This window comes from Carettochelys insculpta, chromosome 3 (assembly GCF_033958435.1).
Source record: "Carettochelys insculpta isolate YL-2023 chromosome 3, ASM3395843v1, whole genome shotgun sequence".
NCBI lineage: Eukaryota > Metazoa > Chordata > Testudines > Carettochelyidae > Carettochelys > Carettochelys insculpta.
The window spans coordinates 6,067,535-6,091,811 of NC_134139.1; the positions used below are offsets into that span (position 1 = coordinate 6,067,535).

The following is a 24,277-nucleotide window of genomic DNA, read 5'->3' on the forward strand; positions in this document are numbered from 1 at the left end:
ACACTAGAAGCATCTGTCTACAGAAGTTACCGTTGGAAGAGATGTTCCATCAAAACTTCTGTCAACAGAGAACGTCTACACATAAAAGTGGATCAATCTTTTGATCCGCTCTGTCAACAAAAGGCCCCCCACTGGAGTGTCTACATGGCTTTTTTGTCAACAGTTTCTGTCGACAAAATGCATTTTGTGTGTAGATGTTCCGTGAGTTTTGTCAACAAAATCCCAGTTTTGTCAACAAAACTCTCTACTATAGACATAGCCACCAAGTCCAGTCCCCTGCCCTCATGGCAGTACCAAACACCGTCTAGACCATCCCTGATAGGTGTCTATCTAACCTGCTCTTAAATATTTCCAGTGATGGAGATTCCACAACCTATCTAGGCAGGTAACTCTGAATGAGACAATACTGTACTGTATACAAGGTTAGCATTATCAAGTCCTTAATTATTTAATATTCCACTAACATGCAAACACCACTCATGAGTTGCTGTAGGTAACCGATAGCTGTCTGCAAATGGTAATGCCCAGGGAACTTTGCTGATGAGAAATCTACACCCACTTTAAATGCTGTTTCCCTTGTACTGCTGCTGAGAATTGCTGCTTTCTCAGACTCTGCAGGTGGCTATGGCCAGTCCTGACATCAGTATTTACCCAGATATTACACACTACCGATTTCTAAGAGTAGGTAGCAAAAATACCCAGCCTGTCCAAATACTGATTTTATACAAGTGTTTTCTTCTGAAGCCCTGTTACTTTGTAAGCTAGGAATGGTTCCTTTCACCCTCTGAATTCTACAAGACACAACATATTTGCCAGTTTCCCCACCAAAATTGTTACATTTAGGAACTGCTTTCTTGACATTCCTTATGATTTCTTGTGAGAATCTTAATTTATCTGAAAAGCATCTTTTTCTAGAGCATGCCGGTTCCACAGCAGGGAATAATCACCACCTTCCAGTCGCAGAGCATGACTCACAGATGTAGAAAAAATTAACAATGATAAGAGCAAGAAACTGTTAATGATCAAATATGTGCGACTGCAGGTTCAACACCAAAGTCTGAAGGAGATAAGTCTGTATGTATACCAACGCTGGACAAAAAAGTGATTATTCAGCTATTCATGGGAACAGAGCTATTGATTCAAATAACAAAGAACATTATAAACTGCAGTGTTTTTCTTCCCTCTTCCCCTCCACCCCCACCAATCTGGAAAATTGATTTTCTTAAATTTTCCCTTGAACCCGCAGCAGGGTTTAATCTGAATCCAATGCAGCCTTTAAAAAAAACCTGAACCATACATTAAAAATATATCTTCTTATTTTGCACATTTTTGTTCCCTGCTGTTAACGTGGAAAAGCATAGAGGAATTTGTTTGGGAAAAAAGTGGGGAAATGTGATAATTGCATTTTTCTTACTGTACAGTATATGTTTGTTTAATATTTTATACATAGCCTTTAAACACAAAACAAAAAAGCAAAACACACAGTGTTTGGTAAGTCCTCTTCTCAAAGGATGGTTACTTTTTAATTGATGTGCCAGACACATTGAAATATTTTAATACAGTATTAGAAAAGATACAAGATATGAGGTACGGTAGATGATAAAATGTCTGCAAATAAATGAGGCACAATTATAAGCGAACACAATAAGAAAGATTGCCAGAAAAAACATCTTTACAACTTTCACCTCACCAAATGGGATGGAAAACTGGAAAAAGCGCTGTGAAGAATGGCCAATGCTAAACTTTGTTCTTTGTTTTGGAATATGAACTGTAAATTAATAAATTACAAATTGCAACCTCCAGTTTTTAATGGCATCTTTGTTAGCAGATCAGTGGCCCAACAAGGGTATTAAAACATGGTTCAAAACAAGAAAAATAAGAAGTTTGGTGTTCTGCAAACACATGTAAGTTGCCGCTTTGAAAATGAGCCTTTAAATACAAGATACGGGCAAATAAAGAGAGCCAACACCTGGGATGGAAACAAGTCTTTTTGTTTTTTTAAAAATGCATTTTAAATTGCATCAAATTCTGTGCAAATGGAGTCCATTCTGGCTGCCAACTAGATCATGAATTTTATGTGAGAATTTGTTCAGCAAATAATCTGATTTAAATTTTTTTGAAAACCAATAAAATGTGTAGAGCTAATATAGGTCCCAAGTCAGCAAAACATATAAGCACCAGTTCAAGTGCTCTGTTAAACCGGAATAGAATTAAGAACACATGTAAGAGCATTGCTGAATTGGGGCCCTACACAGTTCAGCATGCTCTTATATTTACACGTGTGCTTAAGTCTCATGCTTAAGCATGGTCTGAAGTGCTTTGCTGAACTGTACTCTCTACTTTTGAGTTCCAGGTGGATCATGTAAGGGCCAAGGGAAAATTTCCAAAGTGACAGATAGGAGTTAGATACATAATTCCCACTCTCTTTTAATGGGATTTAGGCACTAAACTGCTATTTGTGTCCCTGAGAACCTCTTCCTTGGTTTTCATTGTCTGAATCTTCCTCACTTTTTGCAGAAACACTAAAAAGTAGGAATACGATCAGACTTTAATTTTCATAGGTTGTTGCTACAGAATACAGTACTGCAAATTCACATGCTCTTAATCATTCATTGGATCTCCATTGTCTTGTTTGGATTTTTATTTATTAGTGTCACTGTGCATATGTTGCGTCCATAAACTGGATCCCCTGCTATTGCTTTGGCTAACAGGAACATTTCCCCTTGTTTGGCTCTTTACTTGGACTCTCAGTAATGGATTGTCAGTTCTCTCACCATGGTGAGAGAATTAAGCTTGAATGGATCTAATGCCAAGCATCTGTTACTGGCCATGGGATATTTAGATGGACTTCAAGTCTGAACTAGACTGCAAGACCTATGATCCTATAAATTACAGCAGGATCTTTGTTAGCACAGCCAGCTAAGGAGTTCAGCAACACAATCTTTCATTTACTTTTCCTTGGGTGGGTCAAACCATCTTTATGGTTTTGGCTAAACTCTGCCAGGTGCTGCACGCTCTGTCCCATTCCAGCAAATCCCCATGTACAGTGCCTATAAAGTTCCTAGTCCTCCACAATTACCAAAGCAGACCAGGATGTGTTAATGAACATGGGAACTCCTTGTTTTCCAGGTGCTGCTTAAAGCCTGGTTCTTTTGTTAATGTCCCCACAACACATGGGGCCAGCAGTGAGCTAGTCCCCCTGTGTAATTTAGTAGTAAAGGAAAGAAAAGAGAATCCCAGACTGCCAGGGTGGTGAGCAAGTGGGGAAAGTGGAAAATCAAGAAGAAGACCTGTGAAAGGTGCAGCAAGAAGGAGTCAGAGCCCAGTCTCAAGGCGGCAAAGGAGACCATAGCACAAATGGCACCGTTAGGCCAGGTCTGCACTAGACGTTAAAGTGGACTGTATATATAGGCACAGCAGTCGCATAGCTAGAATGAAATTATCTACAATCAACTTACCTGGCCACCCTCACAGAGGAAGATCAACAGGAGAAACTCGCTTCTTGACCTCCCTTACTCCTTGCTATATTGAGGAGTACAGGGGTCAACGGTCAACCCCAGATAGTCTGATTTCATGCATCTCTATTAGGCCTGGAAATCAAACCCTGGAAAATCAATGCTGACCGGGTTGATCTTCCACATAGTGAAGACACACCCTTAGAAAATTTGATTTTGACAACTGAAGCAGTGGGCCTTGGTAAGAATATAAGAATAGCCATACTGGGTCAGACCAATGGGCCATCTAGCCCAATATCCTGTCTTCCACCTGTAGCCAATGCCAGATGCTTCAGAGGGAATGAACAAAACAGGTGATCGCCCACTCCCAGCTTTTGGCAAACAGGCTGAGGACATCATCGCTGCTCATCCTGGCTAATAGCCTTTGATGAACCGATCCCCCATGAATGTATCCCATCCTTTACTGAACCCTGCTGACGTCTTGGCCTTCACAACATTCTCTGGCAAAATCTTCCACAGGTTGACTACAAGTTGTGTGAAGACAGAAATACTTCCTTTTGTTTGTTTTTAAACCTGCTGCCTATGAAATGGATGGATACAGAGAACTGAGTAATTTCATATACCTTCTGTTTCTTAAAGTAGAACCTCAGAGGTACGAACATCTCAAGAATGGAGGTTGTTTTGTTCTGTGTAGCAAACATCACAGCTGTTCTTTGAAAAGTTTACCACTGAACATTGACTTCATACAGCTGTGAAACTTTACTGTGCAGAAGCAAAACACTGCTTTTCACCATCCAAATTTAATTGAAACAAGCACGCTCTCCGATCTTTTTTTAAAACTTTTCTTTTGTTTTTAGTAGTTTACTTTTAACACAGTACTGTTCTGGATTTGTTTTTTTGGTTGGTTGGTTGGGTTTTGGTTTTTGGTTTTTGTCTTTGCTGTTGCCTGATTGCATCCTTTCAATTCCAAATGAAGTGTAGTGGACTGGTCAATTTGTAACTCTGAAAGTCGGCTGTATTTGTTTTGAATTTTAATACAGAAAAAAACCAATAGCCCTTATTGAAATTATTGGGTCCAAACCCACTGGATGACTTTCAACCTCAGAGTCAAAGATTTCAACCAGGGCTGATACAATTTCCTTTCAATGTTGGTGATAGAGCAAGATGTCAAAGCCTACATTGACCTTAGCATGGCAACAGTCCCAGCATCTGCCAGACAATTTCAGCAAATTTGGGAGAAAGGACTAAAGGATAAACGTGCCAGAAACTAACTTAACTTTGCCAAAGAGGGTGTGGTTAAAGAAGGCAAGAACCATGCTGGCAGAACCGAAATGACCTTCTGGGGGCTGAAGGTACATTCTTATCATTATGGTGCTTCATAAAGAGATGCTCTTCAAATCCAGGGTGTACACCAAAGAGAGAGGAAACAAAAAACAAAACCAGAGGATGAGCACCACAATCTCTATGGTGGTCTGGTCCGAACAGAAAAATTCGGACCTTTGCTGAGGGCCATAAGGTATGCAACCATGGGAAAAAACAGTTACCAGAACCACTGCTCTCTAGAAAACAAACTGAGAAACCTTGGCAGCTGGTAACCACAGATAAGCTATTCTGGAAGGGACATACATTATTGCAATTGACTACTTCTTGAGATAGATTGAGTTAGCTATTCTCTGAATTCACAGGTCATTCAGAAACAAGTCAATATTTGCCACTCGTGCTGTTCCTTTTGTCCTCATATCACATAATGGACCCGGATTTACCTCTGTAACATTCCTAGCATTTGCACAGGACTTTGATTTTGAATATCGTACAAGTAGTCCACATTTTCCCAAGCAACGGAGAGCTGGAGAAAGCAGGGCAGACTTTTGAAAGGCTCCTGTGGAAATCAGAGGACCCAGGTAAAGCACACGGGGTATATCAGTCAACACTGCTAGTTTCTGAATTATCTCCAGCAGAACTTCTTATAGGAGGATGACTAAGGATGACTTCATCTTTGGCACCATTTTAGCTTAAATTTAAGTGGGTTCTGCTAGGCAGTGTTTATTGCTGACACATTGCTTTCCCTTGCCCATCTTTGGTTTCCTTCTCTCCTTGAGACGCTGCTACTTGGGAGATCTATGAAGGAACAAATCAGTATGCCTGTTGTCTCTTTTGTCTGATAACTTTCCTGACCAGGGTTAGACTCACAAGGTGCTGAGCACTTCCTGACAGTGTGCCAGATTTCACATCTGTGTGCCTTGCAAAAAGGCATTCAGCACTAACCAGGATCAAGACCTAAAGCTGTCGTGAGCTGGCTGTCATATTTACTGTAATTGCTGTATTTACAGTTCACGCACACCTTTTTTGCAGACCTGCTGCCGAGTATCAGTTTGCTTGTTTATATAGATTTAGGGCCACCCTGTTTAGAGTTGCATTAATTTGTTGTTCTAACAGAATAGTACGTGACCTCCCCACAGTAAATAACAGCTCATTACAAACCCTATAGCCAGGAGATCTATAAAACTATAGCCACAGTATTACCTAAGGAGGAAACTGGCTGCCCATTACATAGACAAAGCCAATATTTTGTGCTCTTGGGAGCTTCCTACTGATTTTTAACAAATACAGTTCGCAATGAGAACATAGTTGTGTTGATGTCAATGAGACATGTATATCCACCGGTACCTTGTTTCATAACTGACTGAGGCAAGCAAATGAAAACCCCCCACATACGGGAAGATTTTTAAAGGTATAAAGGACTGTTAGGCCCCACTTTTGCACAAGCCCGTAAAAATCTCCCACTTAAGTTCAAGAACGAAGGGTCCTGTGGCACCTTATAGACTAACAGAAAACTTCTGAGCATGAGCTTTCGTGAGCAAAGACTCACTTCATCAGATGCTCTTTTGAGCATCTGATGAAGTGAGTCTTTGCTCACGAAAGCTCACGCTCAAAACTTTTCTGTTACTCTGTAAGGTGCCCCAGGACCCTTCGTTGCTGTTAGAGATCCGGACTAACACTGCTACCCCTCTGATACTTAAGTTCAAGAGAAAACAGTTGTACTCTAAACCTTGAAGGGTGTGTCTACACTGCAGCATGGAAACAGCATGCTTGCAAGCATGGTTAGAAAACTCACACCAGCTCTGCTCACACCGACACTCGTGTGGCTACTGTGGCTCTGATGATGGCTCGAACAAACCACCCAAGCCCCTGGGTCCAGGCTCAGGTTGCTAACCCATGACACCACCTATATGTTGCAAAGTCAATGCTGCTATTTTTTAGCATGCTGGCTGGAGCAGAGCTAGCCCAAGTCTGTCTCCCCAGGCTAGGAATCACACCTCGAAACAGCAATGTGGACATACCCTCCTGACCCTAAAAAAGGCAACTCTGAACAAGGGACTTTTCAGTGTGTCTTCAAGTGGCGTTTTGAATGTCGAAGAGACAAGCAATAGTCACTACTTTGACAAAGCAGAAGAAATGTATGCCAGCAAACACTAACCCATGTGAAATGGTTTCTGCCCCCCGCATTATAACTGAAGAAACAGGTGAAGATCAGGAAAACAAACCCAACAAACTCTGTGGCCCTGATCCTGCAAACTTTTAAGCACACACATGGGTTTACACACATGGGTAGCGCTCCCAAACTAATTTTTGTTATTTGCGATTGGTGCTACAGTAAGGCCTAGAAGCCCCACTTGAGATCAGAGCTTCAGTTCAGGGCCTCTCCACTGGATGACACTTGTGACTGGTGAAAGCTGGGGTGGATCGCAGACTAAAAAAATACAGCCTTGAGATTATGCTTCTCCTACTGGTCTCAAGCAGTCATGTGAGCAAGGCACAAGTCTGACATTTAAATCGCACCGAGCTCTGTAATAAGGATTAATATCTCACGAGTCAGATTCTAACTTTTTAGTCCTTGCTTTGGGACCACCTCATATAAGTCCTCTCCCCATCCTCTCCACCCACCTCTTCACACGGCAGACTCTCCAATGAGCTCTGCGATGTGACACCTGTACTGTTGTTCCAGCAAGTCATATCATTCCATAGAAACTACTGATTCCCGCTGCCTCGCAGGGATCACTGATTCCTATAGCTACAATGTAAACAGGACGAACAGCACCCAGCTGCTAAATTCCTAGTCCTAGTGTAGTGTCTGTGGAAATACATTGCCTTAAGACCCTGCACTAAATCATTAATTGCTGCAAACTCTACTTGCCCCATCCAAAAGTCACTATTTTGAGAATCTGTATGTTTTGCATCTATGAAAGATTTCTTTTTAGACCCTAATTATGGTCCTGATTTTTGTTTCTCAAGGTTCACATCCAAAGCCCCATTGAAGTCAATGGGAAGAGTCTATGGGTGATTAATAGGTTCTGTAGTAACACAGTCTCAAAGCAATTCATGCCAGTTTTGACTACGTTGCTCTCCTTTAGTGACCATACACAGCACTAAAGTTCCTTGCCTTGATTATATTCAACCTAGGGGCCCTGGTGCTATTTCAAAACAAGTTGTCCCTTTGGTAAGAGTTTTAGCAATTTTGTCAAGCTATATACTTAAATCTGCACATTGACATTGACAAGACAGTGACATGCCTTTGTAAAAAGTTAATGGGAAGAGAATATCAGGGCTCTCTCATGCTCCACTAATTAATGACTATCCATACACCATCCTAAATTACCAGAACAGATCCCCACCTAGTGTAAATGAGCAAAGCTCTGTTGAAGTCACAGAGAGATAGCTATCAAAACAAAAAGCAGTCAAGTAGCACTTCAAAGACTTACAAAATAATTTATTAGGTGATGAGCTTTCGTGGGCAGACCCACTTCTTCAAAGTCAATGGAGCTATGCAGCTTTGCACAAGTTGAGCATGTGGCTCAATGAAGTGCGATATAAATGTTAAATTATATGTATTAATGATGAAGACAAAGATGTTAAAAAGGAAGAAGTTGCCTTTGGTCCCAAACCAGCCACCTGTACAGTTTATACATTAACATGGTCCCTAGACCATTTTACGTCTTTTAAGAGAAAGATGTTTTCTCCCCATATGCTATTTGCTCAAGATTGGAGATTTTAATATAACAAAGAGCTAAAGAGAGAAAAACAAAAGGAGGACAGTACAGCAGCTCACACACTAAGAGCTCTGTTCTTCAGAAAAGAGTCACTGATTTCCACAACCAGCTCTGCAACTCATTTTAAAATCAGCGGGACTGTGGCAGGCTGGTATCCAACCCTGCAGCTGAATCGGCTCAGGGAAGGATGGACAGAATATGAGTGAGTATCAGCCTTATCATCTGTCTCTCTGTTGGACTGGACCATTATATATCCACAGCAAAAAACCAAAAACAAATTAAAAAACCCACCCAATTGTTCAAAATCAAAGGGGTAAAATTCTGAGCTGGAGGTGCTAACACTGAAGCCCTCCGCCTCTTGCAGTGCTGCCAACTAGTTGTCTTAATTCCTTTATGTCATTAGTAGAGTTAGATGGGAAACGCTGAACATTTTTCAGAGACCATTTCAGAATTTCGTTTCATGCACATTTTCTGTCAAAGTTACGTTTTTAAAACATTTTAACCGCGCAGTACTTGAGTCAGTAAAGAGAAAAAATATCAACATTTTGAAGACCCAAACATTTCCCACCAGCTACCAGGATTAAGTTCATAAAAGGCATCATGAGAGAAAAATAGGGAGTTTGAACTCCGGTTTGGCCTGGACTGGGATGACCTGAGTTTGAGTCCCTGCTTTGTCACAACCCACCTGTGTAACCTCGGGCAAATCACTTGGCCTGTGTCTTAACTGCAGAAAGAGGGTGACTGGCACCCAGATAACAGTCGAGCCAGGGTGTGAGCAGCCACACTTACCATCAGGTCTTGTGTCCTCCCCTCAAGGGTGCTGCTAAAATTCTGCAGCCAGATCCCATGTTTCTTTGTGCCGCACTATGCTGAGCAATCCACTCCCACTGAATTATGGGAGAACTTGTCTGTCCTCCTGAAGGTGAGGGGAATTGTGGGAAGGCACTGGAGGACTATCAACACTTGAGTGAGTAAGTGCTTACTTAACTGTTTTCCCAAATCAGCCCCCGCATCACTGGTGCCAGAAATATGCCTGTACCACAAAAGATATGTAACAGAGCTGGCAGTTATAATTTCCAACATGAAGGGAGCCACTCGTGCTACACCTGAGTAAGATAAAACAAGAAGCATGGCTAAAGCCGGGCACACCAGACATTAGGGACTGATTTAGGCAGCAAGTTATGATACTTGGCAGCTGTGCATTTCTTTTACACCTACAGTGCTCTCAATAAGCTAAGAAAGAGTCACAAGTCCAGAATGGTCTTTTTCATAGTAACAGTGGAAGGCACCAGTGGTGAAACACTCTCTCCTGCTTCTGTCACATTACGCTGGGAAAAGGGCACCTGACAGCCCACATCCAGCTGCTACCTTCTACGGATACCATGAGTCTGGGCCCAGGGAATATGCTCATGGCAGGGGTGAAGGAGGGAAGAGAGATTATGGCCAGGGCTCCAATACACAGCCCTGAAGCCATTATGGCAGCCTTATGGAGGCTGCCATCACTCCACAGCCCCCCACATGGCACTATTCGCTCCAATTTTTCCATCCATGGGCAGAATAAATTTTGTTCTGTGCATGTGCGGATGTGCACCACCAACAGACACACATGCTGTCCACTGTGGGTGTCCAAGGGCGCTCTGCTAAGCTTCACACCTCCTACCTATTTTGCCAAAATGATCCAGCGGACCATTTATGCACCCAACACCAAAAAGTGAAAGTTGGTGAAAGGAAAGCGATAATGGATTCTATCTGTACTGCAAGGCATCTGGCTGATTATCAGTCACAAAGCCAGCCCTGTACACTAGGAGTAGGCGATCAATAGGGCATATTTCACTAGTGAGGGCTTGCGATGCTTTGAAAAAGAGAAAAACAGAGAAAATAATGCTGGACGCAAGAGCTGTCCCACGAGGGAAGCAGAATTTAGGTGGTGCTCAGCAGAATTCCCTGCAAGATGAGCATGTGGGCAGCCACCCACGAGAGTCAAATGCCACCCAGCTAGTTACTAGAGCAACCACAGCAGGCAGCATGGGTTTCTACAGGTGGTGCATGTCTGCATATACTTTGATGCCCAAAACAAAATTTATTCTGCATATGGATGGAAAAAATTAGAGGGAACCCTGGTACACAGCCCCCAGACTTGCAAAGTGACTAGCGATTTTAGCTTCCATGATTTCTGGGTAGTTGTAATGAGACACCTTATACAGACCTCCTTATGGGGGGGCACTTTCTGAGAATCAGGCCCATTTAAGGCCTCTCAAGGAGGGCACCTGAAAATCTCTAGTCCTTTTGGAAAAGCTTTATCCAGATTTTGCTGATGGTGCCACCCCTCCTTCACCATCCCCAGCACCAAAGATTTATGGTTAGCCCTTTAACACAGTTTAGCTACATCTACACGTGAATGCTACATCGAAATAGCTTATTTCGATGTAGCGACATCGAAATAAGCTATTTCGATGAATAACGTCTACACGTCCTCCAGGGCTGGTGCCATCAACGTTCAACGTCAATATTGGGCAGCACTACATCGAAGTAGGCGCTGCAGGGGAGCGTCTACACACCAAAGCGGCCCACATCGAAATAAGGGTGCCAGGAACAGCTGCAGACAGGGTCACAGGGAGGACTCAACAGCAAGCCGCTCCCTTAAAGGGCCCCTCCCAGACACACTTGAACTAAACAGCACAAGATCCACAGAGCTGACAACTGGTTGCAGACCCTGTGCATGCAGCATGGATCCCCAGCTGCAGCAGCAGCAGCCAGAAGCCCTGGGCTAAGGGCTGCTGCACACAGTGACCATAGAGCCCCGCAGGGGCTGGAAAGAGCGTCTCTCAACCCCTCAGCTGATGGCCGCCATGGCGGACCCTGCTATTTCGATGTTGCAGGACGTGGATCGGCTACACGTGCCCTACTTCGACGTTCAACGTCGAAGTAGGGCGCTATTCCCATCTCCTCGTCAGGATAGCGACTTCGACGTCTCGCTACCTTACGTCGATGTCAACTTCAAAATAGCGCCCCCCACGTGTAGACGTGGCGGGTGCTATTTCGAAGTTGGCGCGGCTACTTCAAAGTAGCCAGCACATGTAGACGCGGCTTTTGTCTGTATAGAGCTGTAGGTGATTTCAGCATTGGTCCTGCAGTTAGTTCCATGAAAGACGATTCCTGTCCCTTTGCAGAAACCCACTAACCTCAGTGAGGCTGTACACCAGCATGCAGCCTTTTGCACAGGGTGTCAGTTGCAGGAGCAGGCCCTTAGCTCACAAACTAATTTTTGCAAAAGTATTGCAGTGAGAGAAATGAGATTTGGGTTTATTTTTAGATGACCCTCTCCCCCATTTTTAAATGAACTTCTTAGCTCTGTAACTTGATGGGCGGAAACCGATATTACCATTTGGAAGCATGCCCAGAAAAACTCAGCAAAGCTCTGAAGCGCTTCTCCATAGAAGGTTCAGCAGCTCTGTGGCCTAAAATAACGACACCTGGTGGTTGAAATGAGCAAAAGCACAGCTGACTTTTCCAATCTTGTCCAAGAAGGTAGCTGGATACAGGATTTAAAGAAAATTCAGGGTGAAAAAAACAATTGCAACCTAATGTATTTTGTCAGCAAAGAGAGTGTGCCAGACCACTCCTCTTAACCATAGGAATAATTGCTTTCCAAAATCATTTTTCATGCCTTTTTATTGTCTTGAAGAAATTGTCTTTTGCTTAGAGAAACATATGAGAAAACCCCTGGACTTGTCTATGACCTTTGAGACCTGAATCCACAAGACTTATGCTGGAAGTTAAGCATAAGAGTTGTTAAGCAGCTGGGTAAATCTTTGATTATCTGGACTTTGCCATTCAAAGCTTTTTATTTATTTATTTATTTTAAATGACTCAGTTGAAGCACTCCATAAAAGTTCATGTGGTTTTGGGGCCTTAAAAAAAAAAAAGCAATCAGACACCTCTCAATAGCTGTGTCTACACGTGCACGCTACTTCGAAGTAGCGGCACTAACTTCGAAATAGCGCCCGTCGCGGCTACACGCGTCGGGCGCTATTTCGAAGTTAACTTCGACGATAGGCGGCGAGACGTCGAAGTCGCTAACCTCATGAGGGGATCGGAATAGCGCCCTACTTCGACGTTCAACGTCGAAGTAGGGACCGTGTAGACGATCCTCGTCCCGCAACGTCGAAATTGCTGGGTCCTCCATGGCGGCCATCAGCTGGGGGGTTGAGAGATGCTCTCTCTCCAGCCCCTGCGGGGCTCTATAGTCACCGTGGGCAGCAGCCCTTAGCCCAGGGCTTCTGGCTGCTGCTGCGGCAGCTGGGGATCCATGCTGCAGGCACAGGGTCTGCAACCAGTTGTCAGCTCTGTGGATCTTGTGTTGTTTAGTGCAACTGTGTCTGGGAGGGGCCCTTTAAGGGAGCGGCTTGCTGTTGAGTCCTCCCTGTGACCCTGTCTGCAGCTGTGCCTGGCACCCTTATTTCGATGTGTGCTACTTTGGCGTGTAGACGTTCCCTCGCAGCGCCTATTTCGATGTGGTGCCGCGCAACGTCGAAGTTGAACATCGACGTTGCCAGCCCTGGAGGACGTGTAGACGTTATTCATCGAAATAGCCTATTTCGATGTTGCTACATCGAAATAAGCTATTTCGATGTTGGCTTCACGTGTAGACGTAGCCAATGTGTAATTGCTACATTCAACTGTGCATTGTTTGGTCTTAACCGTCATTCTGCATACCACAGAATGTGTCACAGCAACCACTTTGATACTAAAAATATGCTTAAGTTTTAGAGAACATTCTTCTGTGAGAGCTCTCTCTGTATGCATCATTATTTTAAAAATGACCCCTTTTTAAATAACATTGGAAAAGCATATTTGTGCTATATTTTAGTGAATGTCTATGGCCTGGCTACTTGCAAAAAAAATTTTTTTAGGGGTGAGAGTGTGATTATTTGCTATTTTGTGTGGAAATGCAGTGATTTGACTGGAGAAGAGACGCTCTCTAGTCCCAGTAGATGTGGTCACTATGAAAGATGGTGATCTTCATTTTGCAATTATTTGGAAGGCCCTGGTCCTGAAAAATGGTCACCATGAATGATCCTTTATAAATGCAGTGATCCTTTATAAATGCAGAATCCCATTGAAGTCAGTGGTGCTAGAGGTCCTTCTAAGATAAGAATAGGATGGAAGTTACGGACCTTTGCAAATAGACTACGGCACCGAGGCACCAAAGGAATCCACATAATATTATCACAGCTAAACACAATGGGCTGATGTTGCTCTGGGAAATGTTGGGGACTGCAGCATAATATTTTTTCCTCTGCAAAATGCTATCAACTGACTAGATACATGGCCTCAGTGCATAATTATCTTCATGTAACAGTCAACTCTGCTTCAATCCAGGTTCTTTCTGCGCTACAGAGGCTTTTGTGAAATTCTAGTCATGGTGGATGCACAAAGCAGAGAATGAAATAAAAGAAAAATATGGACTTAGAAAAAGACCAAAGCCTGTAGGAAGAAGCTGAATGTTAAATAACACATGCATAATGAGGGCACTCTACCTGTGCTGACAACACTCAGACCAAATCGTATATATAGATCAGCGGTAGGCAACTTACATCTTGAGGGCCGCAGGTGGCCCATTGGGGATCAACATGTGACCCGTGAGACATTTTGTTTGCTGTTGCCCATCAACAGGGTTGCCAGATTCTGCTGATTTCCATCTGGGTAAGGGTTTGTTTTTTTTTTCCTATCAGTATTACTAAAGTGACAAGCACTTAAAGCAAGAGCAGGTGAAGCGAGCCACATGCTGATCACCCACCACATTGACTGTGAAAGCCATGGTCTCCCTTTGCATCCAAAGTGCTGCTATGGTTCAAACGGTGCAACCCACAAATTCCAGGTAGGTAAACACAATTAGCAAAACTAACCTACACCAGGAGACCCTCTTGGTTACAACAACCTTGCAGCCCACTGAGCTGAAGGAGGGCCATTCACACGGCCAGCTCACCAGCCTAGGTTGCCCATCGCTGATATAGATAGTGAGCAGTATTACCAAATGCTGTTCCTTACAAGGAGTTAGGGGGCTTTAAGGGTTAAATCTTGGACATTTTTGTAAATAACTTTGGTGGAACCAGATTTTTGCCTCATCCCATATGCTCCAGTTGTAGGTTTGCATACACAACAGCAGTCCTGCGTCTAGATGCCATGTAGTGATGTACATCACTGTATTCCCACAACAGACTCCAAAATGCCCTACCCCATCTCAACCAGACAGTGTTTTAATGCTAGCAATATTATACGTTACCGATGTCCGAATTATATTGAAAGGGGCTATAAAGAAAGTGATCTGAATGATCTCCAGGCAGAGAGGATATAAATAAGGTTAGCTGCTAGAGAAGAAGAAAACTGACTCCTTGGCCAAAATTGCCAATCTCTCACTCAGATACTAAAGGTGGGGTCCCTTTTGCACCCAGGAAGCCGACATAAAAGGCAGGAGCTGAGCCCATGTTTTGGATAGAGAAGTTTACAGAACATGCAATATATTAGTCCAGGTTATCATTTGGTTATGACCCTTTTACACTGTTCTGGCCATGTGCAGCAGACATAAAGCCCAAATAAATTACATTTACCCGAACATTGTAAAGGATCCTGAGTGCAACAGAAAACGAGAACCATCACCTCCCCAGTTCCAAACCCTAAATACATTATGATGAGTTGAATTTCATTTCACGAAGAGATGCAGGAGGACGTGAGGAAAAGGATGCCCCAAGGGGAAGAATTTCAAATTCTCCTATTACTAGGGCAGTCACCTGTTCCTTATTTCAAGGCGCATTCTTTACTGAGTATCCAGTATCCCACATCCCGCAGTGAGTCAATACAGGGCAAATATCCTCCTGTTCCTCTGTGGTAATCGGATACTGTGACGCACCCATTTAATCTGACTTCTAATTTTAAATCTAAAGAAGCACGGATGTGTGAGGGAGCTCTCCCTTGAAAATAGTCTTGGCCCTGAATTTTTTCCACACTGCTCGCGCCCGTCTCTCTCCAAGGGGCAGGTTTGACTGTGTGACTGGCAGGCACAGTGGGGTACCACCCATTATGAAGTCTGTGCGTTGCTTTGGGATCACGATGTACATTCCAGGTGAATTGCCCTCCTGTGGCAATGCATCGTTGCCCAGTGCGTTGCTGCTGAAATTAAAGCCTGAAGATATTTAACCACCTCCACTCACGCGGACGGACATTACGACCTTGGAGGGTTGTTTCCCCAACAGACACAGCCAGAGACACTGAGAGTTGAAGGAGCCAGTAAGAGGAAAGCAGGGCTGAGGTAGAGGGGGAGGGAGGGAATCTCACAGGACCTATCCCTCTCCTGAAATCAGGGATGGTTAATATTGTAGCAGAGAAGTTGGGGCTGAGGAAACAAAGTTGCAGAGGAAGCTGAGGAGTTTAACTCACCATAATAAATTTGCTAGAGCCCTTCACGCCGGCTATCCTGTTCCCTGAACTCCCTCCTGTGGCCAGGCCTCTGGGCTGCAGGGCTGGGTTTGCTCTGTTCAAAAGTCACAGGGGAAGCACGTGGCTTGGCCCTGGCAAGAGGTCTGGGAAAGGGAGGTGCCCATGAGCAAGCAGCTTCTACAGCTGTAAGGCACAGCTACACGACAGTCCTGCCTGGATCCTGCCAGTTTTTGTACACAAACTGTATTGTCAAAATAGAGAGCAAGTCTAACTGCCCCAACTTCCTCCACAAGATCCAGAGTCTAACATATCCCAGTGCAAGAGCACGCACGAACCTGGATCTGAGAACTGGATCTTGCTGGATCCAGCCAATTGTTGACCCCAGACCCCAAATTTTAATGCCTAAATACAGAACAAATGGAGATGCTCCTACAGCACCAATACAATCCTGACCTTGACACATCCTGGCATGACAGTGCCATGGAAGCCTGTGCCAGTCATTTTTTGGCCTTTCTTCTACAAATGCTAACGTGGAATAAACTTACCCATTCCTGCTTCAGCAAAAAATGCTGGACGCAAATACATCCCAATATATCAGTCACCACAAAAACCTGGATCTGGCTGGACTGAACCAGTTTTTGGTCTGGAAACTTATATGCCACTGCTGAAATCAAGAGACATCTTGAGTCACTCCTGTTGCATCTTTAAAGTCTACATGTGGTATGTCCCAGTACACCATTGATGCAAACACGCAGATCCCATATCTGCAGCCTGCCAAACAGCAGCCACAAATAGCATCATCAAAACTGAGAAGTGGTGTTACTTCTACTGTTGCACTCACAGAATGTAGATGTCAGCACAGCCTGGCACAGGAATCCTGCATAATTCTTATTTGGGGCAAGAAGAAGAGCCAAGCATACAGAGCCCTGCATACAGAGAAGAGTAATTTGCTGCTAACATTGATCTACTCCCTGTTTATGCCCAAGCTCAGAGTACTAATTCCCTGGGTCATCATAATCAACTGCACTGTCACAGGCAGAGAGGATTGTTAGCTCAGGTGAGAAATAAGGAGCAGGAGCCCATGAACTCTTTAAGCGTCTTTATGCAAAAATCTACAATTAACAAGAGACACAGAGCAGGCAACAAAAACACATATCGCAGTGATTGTCTGTGCTCTATACTGGCTCCCCATCCATCACCAGACCCGCTTCAAGGTTCTGATCCTAATCTTTAAAGTCCTCAGTGGCCTTGGACTTATCCATCTGCCTTACATGCCACCTCTTCAGTCAGCAAAAACGCTGCAGCTGGCAGCGCCAAGCATGCAACTCCTAGGGCAGGGGTCTTAGCCCTGGAGGCTCTTTAAGGACTTCTTTGTGGCCCCCCATGCTATAATTGCAAAGTGAAACTAAAACCCTCCTGCTTATTTTTGATATTTTGGTGAACATCTAGAAGCCCAAAAAAGAACAACTCACATCTAAATAGCAAATGATATGTAGCTCAAAAATGGTGTGTAGTACCCAGAGGCACTGAGACCTCATACTAGGGTGAGTGAAGTCTGTGCTTGACAGTGGGCTGGGCTTTAGCCTCTATATTTGCTGGTTCTATTCCTGGTGCTAGTGATCTGGGTCTGTCAGTGCCACAGGTGGATAACTCCTCCTTTATTATGTGCAGTGCATTGTGGGATATGTGTTTGCTGTTTGTAAAAGAGGGGTTACAAAAAGTACTTTTTGATGTTATTTATTAAGGACCGTCTCATATTCACATGCACTGCGGCTCTTGAATTATTGAGTTTTTTAGTGAATTCGAAAAAATGGCTCTTCTTGCTCTTTTGGTTGCCAACCTGTGTCTTAGGGGCTGGGGGCAGGACATTGCCAGTGGAAGATGCATGGTTATGGAATTCTTAAGATCCTGTCACCTCCTGAGCTTTCGTTCTAGGCTGACCTAAATTTTTGCAAACCCAACCCAGCAATCTTCCTCATGAAAATACACAATTCTCTGCGAAACATCTAAAAAATAAGGACAGAGTAGAGAAAATGGTACTTCATGGACTGAAACAATGCTATTCCTAACTTTGTATCTGGTTCCTAGGTGCCACAGTGACTGTTGCATTCGGAATGCACAGATGGATTATGTTAGTTTAGATCTGCGAATGAGAAACATAGCAAGTGCACAGATCTGTTTCTAACTGCGATGTTTCCCAAAGGGTGTCACGAGACATGTTTGAGTCGTTAATCACTAATGCAAAATATCAGTTTTACTAAGACACCCTGCAGGTAGCTAGAAACAGGTTAGGGGAGGGGTTTTAAATGACTGCTGCGGCTATGAAGAAGTAAAACAAAAAACAAATATTCAGTTTCAATCTTGAAGCTAAATCGTATTATATGAGACAGCTGTGAATACAATTTAATTTTAAAGGCCAACAACTTAGGAGGTCAATGTGTGTAAAGAGCTCTATACCTCCCCAGCAAAATAATTTTAAAGAGATTTTTATTTCCTTGTACACACTGCCACCTTGTGGTTGTGGGATCACTAATTTTCTTAAATTTATTTTTAAAAAATAAAGTATGGGAATTCACTAATCTATCCAAAACAAATATGACTTATTTGGAAATCTTTCCATTTGCTCGATTTAAAACTTATCTACATAGAAACAAATATTCATGATACATGTTATTTGTCTGATGAATGTGCAACATACCTATAAAGTACAGTAACAACCATCATAGTTCTAGCTATTATACAATAGAACCTTTTTCTGGTAAAGGCTAATCTGTTAACTACTGAGAAATTACATTATAGTTTATAGAATAGGTCTCTGCACTGCTTAAGTTGCTTTTACCTGTTTGATAATTAAGTTCCCAGGTACATTTTGCTGCATAATTCTTTGTTTTCAGATAGGGTTAATATTGCGGTTTACAGGGTACAGATAACTACGTCATTCCTCCATAGCTATATGGTAATTATTGTACTATTATAAAGCAATTAAGCAACCATTAAAACAAGGATGCTCTAAATAATTGTCAACAAATCTAAGGTAGAAAACCATCTTGCAATTGAAATTATAGAGTATTATAGCAGCAGCAACTAAAACAGGTGGTTAAGAGACTATCAGCTTTTGCGTTATAAACTAAGTCATGAAGGCTGCACATCTGGGTAATGCTCTGGGTGCTGCTTGGCAAAAGACAGAACAGTATTTTACAAGTTCTCAAAAGAGATTAATAATTTTTGCTATATCTTCCCATCCGGTCCTTCCTATTCCGAACCATGGAAATAACCAAGTTATTTATGCATCAGAAGCTGCCTCCTAAGCGATTCATTATACTATGTAGTGTGGGCTAAATTTTTGAAAGTGGCTAGTAATTTTGAATGCCCAGTTTTGGGGTACCTAATCTAAGCAACCTTAGAGAGGCTGGATTTGCAAGCGCTTGACCTCTTAAAGCCAGGCCCTTTGACTCTGTCTTAAGTTAGACAATCCACCATTCAGGCACCTCGAATCACTAGTCACTTCTGAAACTCTTGATTTGTGCTTCGCACCACAGATCTCAGGTACTGTAGTGTATTGAGACAATAATAAATTTTCTATTGAAATTTTCACCATAAAATCTAGGTTTTCCCGTGCCCTGTGTATTCATGGGCCTTTGTACACAAACCTAAAAAATAATACAAGTTCCCTTCACCACTCAGCCCCCCTGTTATCAAAGGATATCAGGTGAGGCCAGGTCTACCCTAGACCTTAAAGTCGATCACAGATATGCAATTCCAGCTACTGCAATTGTGTAGCTGTGCTCCCTGAGGGAGGTCAACAGGAGAAACTCTTCCATCCACCTCCCTTACTCCTCATGAGAATGAAGATCACAGGGGTTGACTGTCGACCCCTGATAGTTCCATTTCACACATCCCCACACGGCATACAAAATCGAATCTCGGAAGATCAACCCTGACCTTGTTGATCTCCCAGGTAGAGTAGATGTACCCTCAGAGGGGAGATAGTCAGGACAGTAGTCATAAATGGATAGCACTTCTGCTGTCTTAGACATGACAGGGGGTGTATGGAGTGTCCAGCCAGGCTCAGGTATGCATTAGAAGTAGGCGTTTCAACCTGAAAGTCTTATACGCACATTGGTAAAGAAGTTGAGGAGAGTTAAAAAATACATACTAAAAGCATGTTTGTTGCAGGAGGGCAGGGGAAAAGGAGGGACTAAGCCCCTGCATTGAGGGGCGGTCTGGCTTGTGATTTTTGATGTCTTGAATTTAGGCCAACACAGTAGTTTTGCAAAATCCCACCTACAGATTACATGGAGTTCCCAGGTTCTCCCAAAATACCCCTGCCGCAGAGAGTTCTGAAGTACGGAGCTCCCCAAAAGGAGGAGAGCTTGTGCCAATGAGTTCCTGTCTTCCATGCTCAAATGCATCCTATGTTTGCTATGTCCATCTCGTAATCTGAAGAGTGGAACTGGAGAAATAGGGTCAGGTTTTAGGAGGAGACCCATCATAGTGCGAAAACCAGAGATGTTCAAGAACGCAGTCTGGGTCATGCAGTTAGCACCCAAACACAGATGGATTATAAGACGGGGAGAAAGCTGGCTTGATGGTCAGGCCCAACCAGTAGTGGTCAATGGCTCAATATCTGGATGGTAGTTGGTTTCAAGCAGAGTGCCGCAAGACTCAGCTGTGCAGCCGGTGTTGTTCAACATCTTTTTAATGACCTGGAGGAGGGACTGGATTGCAACCTCAGCAAGTTTGCGGATGACACAAAGCTAGGGGAAGAGGTAGATATGTTGGAGGGTAGAGATAGGATCTAGAGTGACCTGGATAAATTGGAGGATTGGGCCAAAGGAAATCTGATGCAGTTCAACAAGGAGAAGTGTAGATTCCTGCACTTGGGACAGAAGAATCCCAAGTATTGTTATGGGGGGAGCCAACTGGCTAAGCAGCAGTACAGCGGAAAAGGACCTCGACATTATGGTGGATGAAAGTCTGGATATGAGTAAACAGTGTGCCCTTGTAGCCACTGTTCCCCTTTATTTGGCACTGGTGTGACCACATCTGGAATATTGTCTCCAGTTTTGGGGCCCCCAATATAGAAAGGATGTGGATGTGCTGAAGCAGGTTCAGCAGAGGGCAGCAAAAATGATTAAGGGGCTGGAGTGCATGACTCATGAGGAGAGGCTGAGGGATTTGGGCTTATTTAGTTTACAGAAGAGAAGACTTAGGGGTGATTTAATAGCAGCCTTCAATTTCCTGAAGGGGAGCTCTAAAGAGGATGGAGAGAAACTGTTCTCAGTGGTGTCAGATGGCAGAACAAGGAACAATGGTCTGAAGTTACAGAGGGAGAGGTGTAGGTTGGATATTAGGAAAAACTACTTCACCAGGAGGATGGTGAAGCACTGGAATGCGTTGTCTAGAGAGGTGGTGGATTAGGTCCTGGCTGGGATGACTTAGTGGGGATTGATCCTTCTTGAAGCAGGGGGCTGGATTAGATGACCTCCTGAGGTCCCTTCCAGCTCTGTGATTCTATAATTCTATGAACACAGGCCTCTTGGCCTCTAGCGCTGACCAATGTTCCCTGTAAGCTGAGTGCTTGGGTGGCTACCCAGGAGAGAGTCAGGTGCTGCTCAGCTGATTAGCAGAGCACCCGTAGCCACCCGTAGATGGCAGAATGTGTTTCTATTAGTGGTGCACATCCACACATGCCTTGGTGCACATAACAAAATTTATTCTGCCCATGGATGGAAAAATTAGCAAATTCTGGCACTGAGCCTTGTGCATGGTCCCTAAAGACCTCTTCCAGTAACACTGCTGCTTGTGTAGCCCTTAATATTAGTGGAATACATTTTTCCTGACAAGCCATGTAAATCACATGAATAAGTCTGCAGCACAAGTCAACAGGCAGACTACTTTTCACTCAGCCTATGGCTGGACTGCATGGGATGGGCATTTCTCTTTCCACAAATCAAAACACAAGCAGAAATCTTTTGCATTAGAGTGAGTGCAAGCGCCAAAACACTGCAGGAGGCTCCCTCCTTTCTTGGACCTTTGTAGTGTTGTTCAGAGATGGATTCTTCAGCCACGCCCCCACCGTAATCACACTGGAGTTAATAGGCCTCCTGGTCACAATGACACTGCTCATGGAGAGGGGAAAGAATAATTGCCCAGGCACACCACCCTTTTTCTCTCAGCAGACTGCCGGAGTGAGCCCAACACTCTAGAGCTGCCTATGGCTCCTATGCTTCATCACAGCCCCTTGATGCCTCTGCATGAGGTAATTTGGTGTAGCTCCACTGAAGCTGTCCTAATTTGCATAAGCAGAGATCCGGCCCACATAATTTCATAGCTGAATGGGAGGAGATGGTTGCCTCTGGGAAAGGGAAGCAACCTTTCAGCTGGGGAGTCCAGGAGCTGCCTTAGCAACAGTGAGCTAAGAATCATACGAGCTTTTTCAGCTGGACCTCAGCGTAAAAGGTATACACAATAACAGTCCGTGAGACATGCAGCTGCCTATTCCAGGCCCTAGGAACAATGGGTAATTTCTAGGCCCTAAATTATTAATTCTCAGTCAAGAGATGAGCAGTGATAGGCCAGATCTGCACTAGACCTGAAAGTCGATCCTAGCTTTGCAATTTTCTAATTATGACAATTGTGTAGCTGGAATCGATGTATCTAGGATGGACAACTGGCCGTTCTCTCAGAGGGAGGCTGATGGGAGAAACTCTCCAATCATCCTCCCTTACTCTTTGAGATAATGAGGAGCACAGGGGTCAATTGTCGAGCCCTAATAGTTCGATATTTCATGTCTCCACTAAGCACCCACAGAGAAGGCCTACTATGAGGCCATGTCTATGCTATCTCATATGTTGGCAATACTTCTGCTACTTGGGGCTGTAAAAAAAAACAAACCTCTGGGTGATATAACTTATGTCAACATAAATGGTAGTGTACACAGCACTATGCTGGTAAGAGAGTTGCTCCCAGGCCCAGCCTTAGGGCAAGGCGAGCAAAGCAGTTGCCTTGGGTCCCAGGCTTTCAGGACCCATGCTCCAATTGAAAATAGCATCCAGAATCCATCTGCTGGGCCGTGCTGCTAGCATGCTGCCTCAGGTCCTGCCCACCAGCTGAGCTCTGGCTTCCCCACTGACATCATAACTGCTGCTGGTTTAAAGATGTCAGCAGGAGAGCTGTCACCCATTGGCACAGAGCGGTTACATGACAGATCTCACAGCTGCATTGATACAGCTGTGTTCCTGCACACTCTCTAGTATAGGCACAGCCTAAAATGAATCTGAGGTGAGATAACTTGTGCTCAGACTGGTTTACTGGTACTAGGGACCACTGTGGTAAGCAAGTATTCACTTTAAATGGGAACACTTCGCTATGAAGGAGTGAATGGTTTGTTTTGAAATGGGGAATGCTTTGATGGAAACCAAGATCGGCCCTGCCCCAGTCAAGCAGGTTTGGATTGTGTATGCTTGTGAGGCTCCTTCCAAGGGTGCGCTTCTGCATTTAAAGGACTTTGTTTGGGCTTTCCGGTGAAATAACTGAATTTCTACAGCCCCAAAAGGCTGCAGTTTTCTACCTTCCGCTGTGAAACGGCATTTGAATGAACTGAGAGCTAAAAGGGGAACACTGCAATGACAAAGTAAAAGAAAGAGAGGTCTCTGAGGAAACTTCAACACCACTCCAGTGGGGTGGGACAAATAAAGACTGCCCAGAATTGTCCTCTTATATGATCTGAGTACTTATATGGTCCCACGATCGCAGTGTGAGAGCAACTCACAATATTTTAGTGTAGGTAGTCCGTCGTGTCCGACAATGACGTCTTGAGCTTGCACAGGTTCATCGGCTGTGGACTCGCATATGGCTGAGGAGTCCAAGCTTTGGACGGCATGGGCGTTCACGGGGGAGGCAAGGGAATTGTCTTGGCTCTTTTGGTGCGGCTGCTGCTGTTGTTTTCTTCCTCTCACGAGCATCAATGAGGCGTACGCGTCGCTGCTCTTCAAAGTTGTCATGCGTGTGTCATACAAGAACACAACCAACCTGTTCGGTCTTTTGCATGCTGCTCTAGCTGATCTGGTTTTAAACCAGCCTGAGCAATGCTGGCCTTCACGCAGTCTTTATAACTCTTGTGAGGCCTACCTTGATTCCTTTTGCCCTGGGAGAGTTCACTGTAGAGGAGTTGCTTAGGGATTCTTGACTGTTCCATTCGTATGATGTGCCCTGTCCAGTGAAACTGGGCTTTCAGAATCATGGCTTCGATGCTCGTGATTCCTGCTCTGTCCGGGACTTCCAGGTTCGTAACTCTGTCCTGCCATCGAATGTGCAGTATTGACTTCAGGCTGC

The 24,277-nt window shown here is 44.0% G+C and overlaps 1 protein-coding gene across 1 annotated transcript in view; it reads right to left on the minus strand.

Annotated features, from left to right (window-relative positions):
* LOC142010170 (bifunctional protein GlmU-like) overlaps positions 1–16,024 on the minus strand; it is a 62,174-nt gene extending 46,150 nt beyond the window's left edge. Inside the window, exon 1 of the transcript XR_012644710.1 lies at positions 15,941–16,024. The gene's annotated coding sequence lies outside the window, so the exon portion shown is untranslated. The remainder of the gene's footprint in view (positions 1–15,940) is intronic.
* Positions 16,025–24,277: the final 8,253 nt, after the last annotated feature.